Source organism: Nymphaea colorata, chromosome 1 (assembly GCF_008831285.2).
Source record: "Nymphaea colorata isolate Beijing-Zhang1983 chromosome 1, ASM883128v2, whole genome shotgun sequence".
NCBI lineage: Eukaryota > Viridiplantae > Streptophyta > Magnoliopsida > Nymphaeales > Nymphaeaceae > Nymphaea > Nymphaea colorata.
The window spans coordinates 20,254,737-20,271,624 of NC_045138.2; positions in this window are offsets into that span (position 1 = coordinate 20,254,737).

The window sequence follows — 16,888 nt, forward strand, 5'->3', positions numbered from 1 at the left end:
TATTTTTTCAAAATACGGTTTTCGTGGGCACTACTCTTCTTGACTCTAAACCATATTCACAAAAAATGCATTTAAAAAAAAAGGTATAAAACCTGATAATAAGTTTGCCCTTGAAAATTTAAGCAAAATGCCTTTTTTAAAATGCCAAAACAAAGGAAAAAAAAAACTATGAGAAGTTCATCCCTACTGCCCGAAGCGAAGCTCAGAGAGGTCCTGAGCTATGTCGGCATCAGCGGTGCACCCTTCAACTTAAATGTTGTGTCCTACCACTTTAAGATGTAGGAGCATAGCGCCACAGAAATCGAACAATTACACTTGTGAAAACCTTGTCATTTAAAATACGAAATTTTTTTTTGCAGCTGCGTTGCAAACGGTAGTCGGTAATACGCGAGTTGAAATGAGTAACTTTAAATTCACCCAAAACCTCATGCAGCCTTAAACACTAGAAGCAGGAAGAAAAAGGAAAAGACCTCAGTTGCTTCCAAACAAGGGTGACTTTCTTAAACTCTACTTTATAAGACACTTCTTTAATTGCAAAATTGAATATAGAAATATAAGATATCTCCATCTCTCGATATCATTTTCCGTGGATCGAGTCCCTCATCACAGGATGATCACCTGCAAAAGCAATCACACAAGTGTCAAGTTTGTATTTCTATTGATGTAATTGAATATCAAAATCTTGGCCTAGTCCAGAATTATAAATCTTAAACCAAGCTCAGTTGAGCATTTAAAATTTGTGAATCGTGATCTAAGTTTGCTTTAGTTTTGAAGTTTAACAAGCATAGACCTTAAGGGTGAGGTTACTAATCACGGCGTTTTATGAGATGAAGAAGGTGATTAAATCTCACGTCGAAAAGGTGGTTTTCTGACACTAATGTGACAATGAGAAAAACAAAGGTGAGTCTCAAGTCAATGAGAGTGCATGATGCATTTATGTGAGCGGACATAATTGTCAAGGAATGAACATTGCAAATTGCCGGTGCGTAGCTTCCAACTACGAACTAGCTCTCATGTACGCACCAAAGGTTGGAAGTCTAGCTCTACTAGTGGAACCCTTGTTAGTGCTAAAACGAGATTTGATTTTTTATATGGTCACAAAAAGCATGTATGGGTACTATAGGGCAAACAATTTCTCGAGTATAATACGGCAAAGTTGTATATCTTAAGAAAATCTCAGCAAATTTTTTTAAAAATTGAAACATTTAATAAAATTTGAAAATTATAAAAAATAAAAATCACAAAAAATATAAAAAAACGCAAAAAATGCTTATAATATGCATTTTTTTACGTTTTTTTTTTAATTTTTTGGCATTTAAAACAAACATGTTTTTTCACGTTTTATATGGTTGACTATTTTTTGGCATATTATACGTGTTTTTTTTCAAATAAAACTCATTTTTTAATTTTTTAAAACAAGACAACCCATTTTAGTAACTCTTTAAATAGTCAATGCAATTTGAGCTTTTCTATGTGCTATTTCACAATCCAGCTACTATTAACTAAATTAGCATCTTATAAGTTTCGGAATGTTTGGAAGTGAATGATACCAAAAGTAAGCCTCGAGGGGTGTAGCATGCCCGGTCGGCTTGAGTGGCACTAGCGATGCGTTCATGACACTTGAGTTGAAGGGCATACTATAAGATCACCCAAGTCCTAACGCAACTCCAGAGATCCTGGTGGAGGTGGGAAGGAGGGGGCATTTGGGTCTCTCACTCGAGTCTTGGGATTTCTTTTAATACAAAAAATGAGTTTTGTCCAAATTCATTTTTGGCAAAACCTGTTTTTTAAAGTGATATTCACAAAAGCAAAAATGTTTGGTCCTACTACCCAAACACAAAATCTAGTTTTTCAAAACTGATTAAAAAATTAATTTTTTATAAAACTAGTATTTCACAATTTTTTTTTTACATTTCTCACATCAATAAATATCAGATTCTTTGTAGGTAGCTAACGTTATATATTATAAAAGTATTTGATAAAAAAACATTTGGGACGGATGTTCTTTGAATATATGATCTAAAAAACCTGTATGTTTTGTAGCAAGAAAAACGGTATAATTATAGATATTGTTTCTAAATCTAACAATCAAACGCTGAACACCATGTTCCTCGAAACAAATATGGCACTTTTGTCTTCTCTACAACTTAGAAAGCTAGAGTAGATGATCGTCCTTGGAAGCAACCTTCTTTGTATCTCTACACCATCCCACAAATTATTATCACCTGGTTGATCATCATATGTAATTGCCAAGCAGCCAAACCACCGAACCATGATAATTAACCAGTGTCACATATATCACAATATTTTTGAAAATATCGTGATGTTGACGTCAAAAATAATAAAAAGGAAAAAAATTGTGATATTTAAAAAAAAAAGAAAAATATTTATCGCACTATTATCACATTTTTTTCCAATTTTTTCATTTTTTAGCATGATATTATCATGGAATTAAATACAAACTTATTTTTGTCATTTTTATTATCATTAAAACATTCCTATTGTCACTTTGATATAGTTTTATTTATGTTTTCTTATTATTTTCTCACATTTATACTTAACTTTTGTATTTTTCAAAATTTTTTGAGTTTTTCCCAAAATTTTCTCAAAAAAAAAAAAACAATTTTGCTATTAAAACCCCGAAAACAATATTGGTGACAATGTCAACCTTCAAAAAGCAGGAGAGTAGATGGGCTCAATGTGAACGGTTTGAAATATTGCAATCAGATTGCAGGGGAGAAGCCAGCATTAAGATCAGCATCTTAAAAGATTTGCCTTTCATGAATAGTTTCTTCTTAGATTTTCATGGATTGGTTGCTTGGGTTGTTCATCTAGGAAGCATAGAAACGGTTGTGGTGTCGTTTTCTAGGGAGATCACTTTGTAACTTCGTCCATATCGGCTGCTAAGTTTACGAATCAATTTTCTCATTTGCTTGGAGAAGGAGAGGAAGTTGATCATCCTCTCCTGGTAGATCCGCTGGCCTTTTGGCAGCTTCAAGAATCAGGCTGACGTGGGTATTTTCTAAAAATACGGTTCTCGTGGGCAGTACTGATCTTGACTGCAAACCATAGTCACAAAAAACACATTTAAAAAAAATACGTATAAAACTCAATAATAAGTTTGCCATTGAAGACTTCAACAAAATGCCTTTTCCAAAATGCCAAAAAAATAAAAAAAGCAAAGAAAGGTTCATCCCTACTGCCCCCACCCCCAATTCTTTATATCTCTGGGGTCCTAAGCTGCATCAACATTAGTGATAGCAGTGGTGCATCCTTTAACTTAAATGTCACATCCTACCACTTTAAAATATAGAAGCATAGTGTCACGGAAATCAAACTATTATACTTGTGAAAAACCTTGTCATTTAAAATGTGAAAACAATTTTTGTAACTATACTGCAAACCGTGGTCAGTACTACGCTAGAGTTAAAAGGAGTAACCATAAGTTCATCTAAGGCCTGATGCAGCCTTAAACACTAGAAGCATGAAGAAAAAGAGAAGGTCACTTTCTCAAAACTCTGTTGATCAATTCTCTAGCATCGCACTGTAGAAAATATCATATTATATCAGTCTACATCAGTAACGAAAAAGCTCCCAAAATTAGAGCAGAGCCCAAGACTGTACATCCAGGGTAGAGCCAAGGTAGGGCCCGCATGGACCCTGGCCTCACCTAAAAAAAAATTTAAAATAATACATATAAATTTTAAAAATTTCACTTGTTTTACATAAAAAGTTTGAAAAATGATATTTCGGCTTTAGTCAAAATTTAAAAACTTTAATTCGGCCCGTTTCATGAAAAATTTATGGCTCTACCTTGTGAACATCACTCTTTTTGAATCCTAACTTTAAGTTAATATAATATTAGTCGTCAATTTGTTTTTCCTTTTGGCAACAACCACGAATCACAGGGTGACGTCAATGAAAGATTTCCAAGAAAGAAAGCAAACCATGTACAATTTGCTCTTGAAGTTCAATTACCAGAAAACCTGCAATTCTCTTTTTAAAAATTTATGATCTCTCATTTTTATGTGGTTTGGAAACCAAAGTTCTCTTAAGTCCGCCTCTGCATAGAGTACACGAGATGACCATCCCCTCTTAAGCATGGAGATTAGTGCAACACCGTCAAATGATACAATAATACCCTTTTTAAAATTTCACCTATTGGGGAACTACGCAAGTAGAAACCGAACTCCACATGCAACAAATGAGGGAAGGAAGGAAAAAAAAAAAGATTCATTGACGCAGGAGAAATGGATGTCGATGAAAGGTACACCCATAGGTACATGTCGGTGAAGATTGTTTTTTACCGACATCCAAATAAAACGTCGATGAAAAGTAGCGTTCATTGAAGTGTGCCGGTATGATGTCATTGAAGTTGGACTTTTACTGACGTCCAGTTTGCAAACGTCTTTAAACAAACAATTTTTACTGACATCCAGCAGTAAACGTCAGTACAAGACGTCGATTTTATAAACGCTAGTAAAAAGAAGTTAGTTTTATCAACAGGCGGTTAAGCTCGCGTCGATAAAATTGTTTTTTGGCAAATAATTACCGATGTTTGTTACGTTTGTCAAGTATAACTCTATCTTTATGGACGTGTTTTTTACTTAAGTCGCTAATGCCACTTCCACGACATGCATGGAACGTCGTTAAAAGTGAGAAGTGAGGAAGCGTCTCATGAAATCGTCTCTTGCTTTATCTATTCTATACACTTCTTTAATTGCAAATTGAATATAGAAATATAAGTTATCTCCATCTCTGGAGGTCATTTCCGGTCCATCGAGTCCCTCATCACACGATGATCACCTGCAAAAACATGATACAAGTGTCAAGTATGTAGATGTACTTATCAAAATCTTACAACATACCATGGTGGCAACGCGGCCTAGACCAGAATTATTCATCTTAAACCAAGCTCACTTGAGCATTTAAAATTTGTGAATCGTGATCTAAGTTTGCTTTGGTTTTGAAGTTTAACAAGCATAGACCTTAAGGGTGAGGTTACTAATCACGGCTTTTTATGAGATGAAGGTGATTAAATCTCACGTCGAAAAGGTGGTTTTCTGACACTGTGACAGTGAGAAAAACAAAGGTGAGTCTCAATTCAATGAGAGCACATGATGCATTTATGACACGGACATGATTGTCAAGGAATGAACATTGCATATTGTCGGTGCGTAGCTTCCAACCACGAACTAGCTCTCATGTATGCACCAAATGTGTATTTAAATATAAGGAACTCTAGTCTTGAACGGGTTGGTACAATAAATAGGTGGAAGCTAGTAGGGAGTTAGTATTCATTTGGAATCTTTGAAGGGGCAACCTTCTTTATTATGAAAAGGGATCACAAACCTGCAAATTGAAGTATGGAGGGCGCGGGGCCGAAACACCGAAAAGCAAAACTTGCATCCCATGTGAACAAGGGGTAGTGTGGGAGTTTCGTCTCTCTTTTGGACAGTATGATGAAATACTCATCTTGCTCATACGAAACATAAGGACGTAGGATAAAATGCTCATTCTATTCATTCAAAATACATAGATTCTAAAGTAATAGAATGAAATACTCATCCTGCTCATCCAGAACACAAGGAACCCTTGACCCATATAGCAAGATTTAAGAAACAACCAAACTAGGGTTTTACAAATCAACTCCTATAAGATTTCCAAAATTATAAATTCCCAGTTAACTTGAAAGGACAGGTGGAGTAAAAAACAAACACAAAGTGATGGGATGCAATAGGATAGTGACCATATTAAATGAAGAGGCTAGCCTAACTCAGTCAACTCAATAGACAGGGAAAAGAATACGGCACATAGGTTTGACCCAGGTCAGGCAAAGGAGACTTGCTAATGGTGGACTTTCTAAGGACCAAGTTAGATTCAGTAGCCCTCATATTTTATAAGATTCAAATTTCGCACCCACCATTTGTGGTAACAAAGAAATGGCATTTCGCATCAACCACATTGCTTTCGCCATAAACACATTCACAATAATAAAGAAAAAAAATGATTGCAAGTTCACAAACTTTCTCTCTATCTTCTCTCTCTCTCAACCAAGTAATGTGTAGCGCAACCGGTTGAGTTGGGTGGCATGTTGTGGTTACGTCCTCAATTTGAATCTTAAAAGGTATTATTTTCGTGACGGTATTGATATGTGTTGTTCTTGGAATTAGAGATGTCATTATGTAGGTTAAGTGGACTGGTTCTTGCCTTTAGAACTAGCAATTGGCTGTGCATGTGCCAACTGACTGGCTCAATTAGGTGCATTTATTTCATTCAAAGAACGTACAGTGCTTTATAAATATAATAATAATAAAGTATATAATTATATATAAATCAATAAAATAATATAAAAAATAAGTTATTAGATTGAGTTGCACTGACTCAAGTTGGCCCAGCCCGACAACTTATCCGGCCCACCCGGTTTCAAGCCTGGGCCTGGCCCGAGTTGGGCAGGGTACCAGGCAAGTAACCAACCTGATGTCCAGCCTTATACATGGTCAATATATTTGTTATTCTATTATATATACATATTGGTTTTGAATATTATAAAACCGTGTAAACGCCAATATACCTTTTATTCTATTATATAAACATATTGGTTTTAGATAATCTGGTCCATCGCCTTAGAGATATAAATCACGGCATATAATCTCAGTCTGAGATTTACGAATATTGATACATTAGTTGACAAGAAATTGCAAATGTCTATCATGCTTCCGTCATTCTATCATTAGATATAAATCACGGCATATAATCTCAGTATGAGATTTACGAATATTGATACATTAGTTGACAAGAAATTGCAAATGTCTATCATGCTTCCGTCATTCTATCATTTTCAAAGCCAAAAATTGATAGTCTTTCCCTTGTTTTTAGTATATTTACTTTTGAGCTTGAGCCTCTTCGAGATGTCCCAAAAAAATATATATTAATCCGGCATAGCATCCTGAAAATTATTTTGATTTATTTTCTAAAATTGCACTGTGGAAAATATCATATTGTCAGTATGTATCAATCGGCAGCGCCTCTCTCTCTTTCTTTTTGAATCCTGTCACTTTAAGTCAATATAATATTAGTCGTGAACTTGTTTTTTCTTTTGGTTTCATGGAAGGAAAAGGCATGCATCATAGATCATCTGGGCTTTTGGCAGCGACCAGGGTGACATCAATGGAAATTGTAAGCTTTTCCAAGAAAGCAAGCGAGGCATGTATGATTTGCTCTTGAAGTCGAATTACCAGGAAACCTCCAATTCTCTTTCTAAAAATTCATAATCTTCTCGGCCTGTTTGCTGTCGAGTCATTTTCTACTTAGCAATAGTGAATCCAGTCGCTTCACTTTGCACTCTATGAATAGCACAACCGATCAGGTCGGGTGGCGTCTTGTAGCCACGTCCACCGTTCGAATCCTGAAGGGTGCTATCCTAATGATATTAAGGATTGTTGATCTTGAGATTAGAAGTGTCATTATAAGGCTAAGTGGACCTGCTCTAGTCCCCCCACCTTCTCCCTTCTTCTCTCTCTCTTCCCCATTGCAGGTTTAAGATCAGAATAGTTAGAATGAGAACTTGTGGGGCCCTCGCCTCAAACTCTCTCTTTCTTTCGTTCTCTTTCTACACAATGTCTTTTCTGTAGTTCTGGCAACAAGTTCTACGTTCATGGCTGGATAGGGTTTTTCATTTTTTAATGTCAAACAGTTTTTCTTTTCATTTTCTATTTTTTGTTTGTTGCATATCTACTTTATGTTATTAGCTTTTCATTTATTTTATTTTTCCACAATTTTTTAACTTTTTAAAAAATTACCATATTTTTTCTTTTTTTTTCGTCTTTTTCAAGCTCATCGTATTGTACTCTAAGAAAACCTTGTCGTTTAAAACTTCAAAACGTTATTCATGTTAAAGCAAGATCAGATGGGCAATTAAAATTTGTGAATCGTGATCTAAGGTCCGCTTTGAAGTTTAACAAGCATATAGGCCTAAGGGTTGACGGCACTAATCACGGCATTTTATGAGCTGAAGGTGACTAAATTTCATGTCACAAAGGTGGTTTTGTGATATGAGAAGAACAAAGGTGAGTCTTTTAAGTCAATGAGAGTACATAATCCATTTAGGTGACCATGCATGATTGTCAAAGAATGAACATTGCATATTGCCGGTGCGAAGCTGCCAACCACGAATTGTGTGCAAGGAACTCTAGTTTGGAAGGGAGTTGGCACAATAGATGGAGCGGGGACTCGCTGGTGGTCAGTCTCTGCTTCAAAAATTTGAGACATCAACCGTTTGTATTGTAAAAAAAGTCACTGACATGCACGTTGAATAGTGACAGGAGCGGCACCTCGAAACACGAAAGGCAGGTCTTGCACTATAAGGGGAAGAGGGATTGGATGGGTGTTTCGACTCTTTTATTGGCGATAGGATGAAATACTCCTCCTACTTACACAGAACAAAAAAAACCATACTCCTGTTTTCCTTCAAAAGTTCATTAGAATCAAACTTAGCTGATAAGCTAGGGTTTTTCAAATCAATTCTTACAAGATTTCCAAAATTACAAAGTTTCAATTAACTTGAGAAGACAGGTGGAGTCAAACCCAAGACAAAAGTGTTTGGATGCAATAGGGTTGTGACCAGATTAAACGAAGCAGCTAGCATAACTGAGTCAACCCAATAAAGAATGAAAAGAACAAGGAGAGATGGTGGGACCAGACGGGAGTGCAGAATCCATGGCTTTGGGGGGAGATGCAGAGTCCGCTAATAGGGGAGACATGGTGGTTCCTGGCTGGAGTCAAGAACCCATGGATTTGGGTGGAGTCACAGAGCCTGCTAATAGGGGAATGGTATTGCCTGCAGCGATCAATCCCTTACATGGTAAATCTTGGGCATCCATAGTCGATGGGGGGAGGGTAGATGAGGAGATGAGTTTACTTCCGTTAGAGAAGAAGGAGATATCAGGGAAGAAGCGACTGACTATATCACAACAGTCATATGAACGCTTGTGTCAGCCATTTCAGTTTAGTGCCATTGCTACTCTCGCGGGTGGTGCAGGGAAAGGGCGTCTGGACTACAGTTTCATCTTCACAAGTCTCAAAAACTTATGGCCGGGTGTTGCTGATTTAATGTTTACATCAGTAGGGAAAGGTATGTTTCTCCTTCCTACCTCCTCAGAAGTTGTTCTTAAATTCATATTGTCTCTCGGTCGATGGTATGTTGGCAGGAGACTTCTTATTGCAAATCAATGGCACCCCCATGAGGATCGAGAGCTCTAATCGAGTCTGTATATGGATTAGACTGCCTGATTTACCTGTAGAATGGTGGAACCCTCGCATTTTCACTGACATTGCAGAGCTAATAGGAGGCTCATTCGTGGAAGCGGATGAATATACCAGGCATCTTCATCGTTTTGGCTTTGCCCGCATAAAGATTGAAATACCGTTGGGGTTCAGCCCCATATCAGAGATCAAGATGGAGATTTCAGGGGGTAAGATATTAGTTGAAACCATAGAATATGAAACCAAGGTTAAGTACTGCCACAAATGTGGATCCACGGCTCATTTTGAAGGGTCCTGTGCTGTGAGAGAGGCTGCCACGGAAGTGGAGAAGGGTTCCCCCAATGGGTGGCAACTAGTAAAAACTCCCAAAAGACGCGCCCCACACAAGGATAAAGAGGATCCCTTAAAATAAAATAGATTCCAAGCGCTTACGCTTTTGCCAGAGACCAAAAATGACAAGGAAAATTCTACCAAAAGTCTTGGTGGGAGGGTTACAGAAAGCTCAGAAGGGAAGGAGAAGGGTTTAACTAATGTGGTAGAAGCTAACAGGGCAGAGGAGGGAGCTATTCCAGTTGCACAGTCCACAAAGCAAGGTGCTGAAGTTGTGCAAGCCTCACAAGCTGCCTTGGTGCCTCCAGGGCCAGCCTCAAGCACCTTAAATGGCCTTGTGGGCTCTGCAGTAATAGATTCAAACCCTCTGCTAGAGTCTAACAATATCCACATGACTGATAAGGTGAAAAAATGAACCCTTAAGCACCGAGAGGTGAATGGCACCAAAAAGAGAATCAACCCACCAAAAGAGAGCGACAGAAATGTGAAGACAGGTGGGTGCTTACATGAAAAGACAGACCTTACTATGGTCGAGGTTACACCGGAGCTCGAGGACGGCCCCTCTTCAGATGATATGGATGTTGGCAATATGGATGTTGGCAACGTAGTGGCTAAGGCTTGTTCTGAGGCCATGGACAATGATTATGAGGATGATCCTTCCAATGACCGGATGGGTAGCTGCGAAGGGAGGGGGCTTGGTCACCTTGGCTTATGAATATACTTGCTTGGAATGTCCGCGGGCTGGCAGTGCCTCCAGCCCAACACGAGTCCTTAAGGACTCTCAGGAATATGAACACCACTATTGCGTTTGCAATTGATTCCAAACTTAATGCGGAGCAACTTCAGAAGTTCAAATACAAGGTTCCAGAGATGCAGATTGTCTCTAACATCCATATTTCAGGTCCATGGGCATGCATACCAATGAGGATGAGCATACCAGTTAAGTGTAAAACGATCCCTACTTAACTGGCATGCTCATCCTCATTGGATCGTTTTACACTTCTCTAAAATTCAGTCGGGTCTGCATTTTGTAGTTATAGGAGTTTATATGCATACTGATTTTAGAATCAGAAAGGACCTTTTTCTGAGGCTTTGCGCTGTAGTGAATCAATGTAGTGTGTCAGTCATTTGTATGTGTGACTTCAATGCAGTTTCTAACAGTAATGAGAAAACTGGGATGGCACCTGCTATCCAAGCATGCATTGCTCTTTCCAATTTTGTTTCCCAATCGGCCTTATGTGAAATATCCTGCCTAGACATGAAATTCACTTGGACCAACAATCGTGTGGGACAAGAGAATGTCATGTCAAAAATTGATAGATGCTATGTCTCTTAGGAATGGTTGGATGACCCTGAACTTACCCTGCACCTGGAAGTGCAGCAGAGAACCATCTCAGATCACAATTCCATTTTGCTTTATATATCCAAACGTAGGTACAACACTTGGGGTCGCTCTCCTTTTCACCACTTTCAGTATTGGCAGGACATGGCAGGATATAGCGATCTAGTCCGTTCTGCAGTGGACACTAGGGGCTGCACCATGATCAAGCTCATACAGAAACTGAAAGCTACCAGGGACAAGCTGAAGGTTTGGTGCAAGGGTGAAGCCAATAATCTCCCTAATCAAATTATGGCGATGAAGACAAGTATCAAGTTTATTCAAACCCAAAGTGAGTGTGACATGTCTGAAGCGATTGAAGAAGAATGCAGACTTAAGCATGAACTATCTAGACTCCTCTGGCTAGAAGAACGACTTTGGCGTCAAAAGTCTAGAATTAAATGGTTGAGGGACGGCGACTTGAACACCAAATTCTTTCAGGTGATTGCCAATGGCAGGAGGCGTCGTAACAAGATTGAGACTATTACTCATGAGGGTCAACTTGCGACGGACAGTCTGGAAATCTTTACAGCTTGTACTGATTTTTTCACCACCCTGTTAGGGAGCACACAAGGTTCAGGGCGCTTACCTCAATCTGTTGCGCCAGGTCCTACTGTGACGTCTGAGGAGAGTGATGAGCTTCTTAAACCTATTAATGATACTGAAATCAAGTGGGCGGTTATGGAGGCTGATCGGGACTCTGCGCCTAGACCAGATGGGTTCGGGAACAGTTTTTTTCAATCCAATTGGAGCGTTGTGTAGGAGGCAGTGGGAGGGGCTATACGTGGGTTTTTCAATACCAACAGACTGGTGAAATCAGTTAATAAGGCTCACATTATTCTTCTGCCCAAGGAGCAAGGTGTAATGCAGGTGGAGAAGTTTCGGCCCATCTCCCTTTGCACCAGCATTCTGAAATTTGTCACTCGGATCATGGTCAAACGTATGCGGCCTATATTGAACAGGATCATCGCAAAAAACCAAAATGTCTTCCTCTCAGCGAGGTGCATTCAGGATAATTTTCTCCTTAGCCAAGAAATTGTTCACATTCTTCAAAACAGCAAGAAGAAAGCAGTTTGTGTGAAAATTGATTTGAGTAAGGCCTATGACAGAGTGAATTGGGAGTTCTTGCAAGCCACCTTGTGCTATCTAGGATTTCATGATTTGTGGGTAAAGAAAGTTATGACGATTGTTACCACAGTTAAATCGGCTTTGCTTATCAATGGCAAGGAAGGTACATTGTTTGAAAACAATAGAGGACTCAGGCAGGGGGACCCACTCTCCCCGTATTTATTTATCACTATGATAAAAATGCTCACGTGCAGCATTCAAGCTCAAGTTAATAACAATCAAATTAGGATTCCCGCCAAGGGGGCTGGTAACACTCCTCCTTTCTCTACCTTATATGCAAACGATATCATTTTCTTCATTCAAGGCAGAATTAAAAACTTTCGGAACTTGAAAGCGTGTCTTGATGACTTCTCCTCTCGTTCTGGCCTTGTCATTAATAATGACAAAAGTTATGTTCTCTCTTTCAATTTGGACAGCCAGGTTCAAATTCAAATAGAGCAAGAATTAGGTTGGCGTCAAGGATATCTTCCTTCCAAGTATCTTGGCATCCCCCTTTAGACGAATGACGTGACAGAGGAGCAATGCATACATTTAGTCCTTCGCACATGTCAAAAGCTTACCCTTTGGAAACAAAAATGTCTATCATTTGCTGGCTGACTCAGCCTCATAAAGCATGCTCTTTCTATGATGCATGCTTACTGGAGTTTGGTGGTTAAGCTCCCTGCCACCACTTGCAAACTTTTCAACAAAATGGCAGCTGAGTTTTTATGGGGTGATACGGTGGACCACAAAAATCATCATCGCATCAAATGGGCTACACTATGTCTTTCTAAGTTAGAGGGAGGTGCAGGACTCAGAGACCTTAGTAAAACTAATCAGGCCAACTTGGCGTTCTTAGTGTATCGCGTGACACAACAATCCTCCCCATGGGCTGAGCTTGTTAGAGGGCGCTACTATGAGCGCAAAGCCCTGACCGACAACAGTATAAGGGGTAAAGGGGTGTTCAAAGCATGGCGTAGGGCCCTACAGGCATGGAGTAGGATTAAAGGTGACGTTCACTGGAAGATTGGCAATGGTAAGTTGGCCAAATTTTGGATAGAACAATGGGGAGCAGGCCATCTGATTGAAAAAATTCCCACATCCCATCTCCACCTAATTCGTGACACGCTTGGGAGCACAGTGAGTGACATTATGGGAGTGAATGGAGATTACATTAGTCACTTCCTTGCGAGATTAAACATTCCTTTTACTTGTCCTAATCTGCAAGAAGAGCAGCCTGATGTCATGGTTTGGAGATCTGAAGATCAAAGGGATTTCAACTGGCATGAACTTTGGCAAAAGATTAGGAAGAAAGGTCCCAAGAATGATGACAATATGCTTGTTTGGAAAGGGAGAGGACTTCCAAGAGCCACCTGGACTGTTTATTTAGGTGTCGCAGGACGCCTCCCTACCGATAGTTTTGTGCAAAAACAGGGTCAATCCCTCGCTTCGAGGTGCTCTGTTTGTAAGCGAGAGATCGAAGACCTCAAACATGTGTTTTTCACTTGTAAAAGGGCCCTCTCCATCTGGAACTGCATTTTTGACAAATTTGGAAGGGCCAAACAGTGGAGTAGGAGTCCCAATAACATTTTGCAAGGTCTTATCTGGTGGCATAGGAAATACTTCAAAGAAAAAAGCTTTGATAAATGCTGGAAAGACAGCTTCCATATGGCGATATGGTTTATTTGGAAAACTCGTAACCACACTAAGCATAAAGGCGATCTTCCTATTGGCATCCTAGCAACACAGTTTTGGATGCACTGCAACGAATTTTGGTGGAATTATCATTGGAAAGGGACTCAGCATTACAAAATTTGTAACTGGCTTCGCTCTCGGATCCCTTGGAGCAATGGAGGCATCAATGATGATAGATGGGTTGAAATCAGCATTTCTTCATGGTGCAAGGGCAGCAAAAGAGGAGTGGCAGGTCTCATTGGAGACGTCTCTGGGGGCTTCCGTTTTGGCTTGGCTTGCTGGTTTGAGAACAACATAGGATGGTGGGAGACAGAGGTTCTTTTGGAATGCATTGGACACCTAGCGAACATTGAAGATAACTGTGGGCGCATTCATCTACGGGCAAATGATGGAGATTGGAAGCAACACTTATGCAACATCACTGAACGGCACACAGAAAATGTTGATCTTTTCATGAGGAGCAACAACTTTCTTAATAGGCTTTCAATCTCTAAGGGATGGCCGACTGCTGAAGCTACTCACCTTTTGTTGATTATTCCGGCCAATGGTTTGTACAGAAATGGATTCCTCATGACAACATGTGGGATCCATTTAACTAAAGATACATTACGAGTTGAGGTTCTGTGGGAACCCATTTTTTGATGTACATATCACCTCATTCTGTTGCAATAAAAGGTTGGGGGCCTAACCCCCACGCAGCCATTGTCCGGAAAAGAACAAGGAGACGCGCTAATGGTGGCCTTTCCAAGGACCAAGTTAGATTTATAAGATCTCAAGTAACCAGTAGCCTCATATCCTATAAGATTCAAAACTCTCTCTCTCTCTCTAGCTGACTGGCTCAATTAGGTGCATTTATTCGATATAAGTAGGAATATTCTCTCTCTCTCTCTCTCTCTCATATTCACATAGAAAAAGTCAGTATACTTCTTATTCTATTATATAAGCATATTGATTTTAAATATTATAAAACCAAGTCCGAAGTAAGTCCATTAACTTGGGGCTATAAATCACGACATGTATTCTCGGAACGAGACTTACTTGAGAACATTTTCAACACGTAAATAAAATGGAAGTGTTTCGTCACCTTTACTAGATTCAGCTTATCACAAACGCTTGAATAGTGCGATCTGATTAAAAACTAGTGCCTCGTTCGTTCATTAACATTCTGAATGTAAACTCAAATTCTCCAACCTCCTCCTCTAAGATGCCCTTATTATCATTAATTCCTCTCAGGCTGCATCACATCATGCCATGCTTTCATGTGACCCCATGAGCATCAGCATTCACAAAGAAAGAGCCTCATGCTTCCGTCATGCTATCATGTCCAAGGCCAAAAAATTAATGGTCTTTCTTCTTGTTCTAAGTTTATTTACATTTTACCCAACAACGCAAATGTTAAGGGCCAATTCGCAGCAGTAAATTGTTACTATCCAATAAATCTATTAAAATTGAGACAGATTCATGGAATATTGTGTTACTTTTACAGTGCTATGTTTCATGAACCTTTTCAAATTTTTTGGGTTGTATAGTTATAATCATAGTCACAAATAATGTCTCAGTTTTAAACAATGAGGTTTTTCTTGTGTATAATATGACAGAAAAAATGGTATTTGTTAATTAAAAAAACTAAAAATAAGAAAAAATAAAATAAGTGAGAAAATAACAACACAAACATGAAAAGATAAATAGATTTGCAACAAATAAAAAATGAAAAAAAAAAATTGTTTGGTATTAAAAAATAAAAAAAATAAATAAATTGAAAAATGCAAAAAATGTGTTTTTTTCGTTTTTCATGTTTTTTAAAAAAATGTGTTTTTTAAGTTTTAAACGAACATTTCATTTTCTCATGTCTTTTGGTGTTTTCTCGAAAATAACATGTCTTTTGAGCTGAGCTTCGGCCTCTTTGGATATCCGAAAAGAAGAGTCACTTCCTAAAAAATATTTTGATTGATTTTCTAAAATTGCACAGTGGAAAATATCATATTGTCAATATGTATCAATCGGCAACGCCTCTCTCTCTTTCTTTTCGAATCCTGTCACTTTAAGTCAATATAATATTAGTCGTCAACTTGTTTTTTTCTTTCCCTTCCACGGAAGGAAAAGGCATGCATGATAGATCATCTGGCCTTTTGGCAGCGACCAACAACCAGGGTGACATCAACGGAAATTTTAAGCTTTTCCAAGAAAGCAAGCAACGCATGTACAATTTTCTCTTGAAGTTCGATTACCAGGAAACCTGCAATTCACTTTCTAGAAATTTATAATCTTCTCGACGTGATGGCTGCCGACTCATTTTCTACTAAGCAATAACTCGACGAATCCTGTTTCTTTACTTTGCACTCGATGGATAACACAACCGGTCAGGTTGGGTGGCGTGTTGTAGTTGCGTCCTCCTTTCAAATCCTGAAAGGAAATATCTTAATGATATTAAGGATTGTTGATCTTGAGATTATGGGTGTCATAAGGCTAAGTGGACCTGCTCTTGTCCCCCCTTCCTCTCTCTCTCTCTTTCTTCCTGATTGCAGGTTTAAGATCAACATAGTTAGAATTAGAACCTGCTCGGCCCTCTCCTCTCCCTTTCTCTCTCTCTCTCTCTTTCGTTCTCCCTCTAAAATATGGGGTTTAGGGCAACACCATAAAATATCAAAGTTACAATAATACCCCTATAAATTTTTGCCTATAAGAAGAAAATAGGGAATTGGGGAATCCTATTAAGTAGGAATGAGAAGAAAAACTCAAGCAAGAAAAGATGAGAAGGGATGCAGAAACTGAAATCGTCTGTTGTATTTTCTCTATCTTATGCACTTCTCTAACTGCAAATTGAATTATGAAACATAATATGTTGTTCGAGTCCCTCATGATCACCTATAAAAACATGATACAAGCATGTATTCTCAGGAGGAGGTGGAACGAGAAAGTTTTGGGTTGAATTAAAGTTTCTAATTTTGACCATGATTGAAATATCGTTTTTCATAATTTTTATATACAACATGTTAAATTTTTAAAATTTACATGTAAATTTAAAAAAAAAATTGAGGTGTGGTCAGGGCCCATGCGGCCCTTGCCTTGGCTCTGCCCTGTGTATTCTGTTGATGTTGAATATCAAAATCTTGC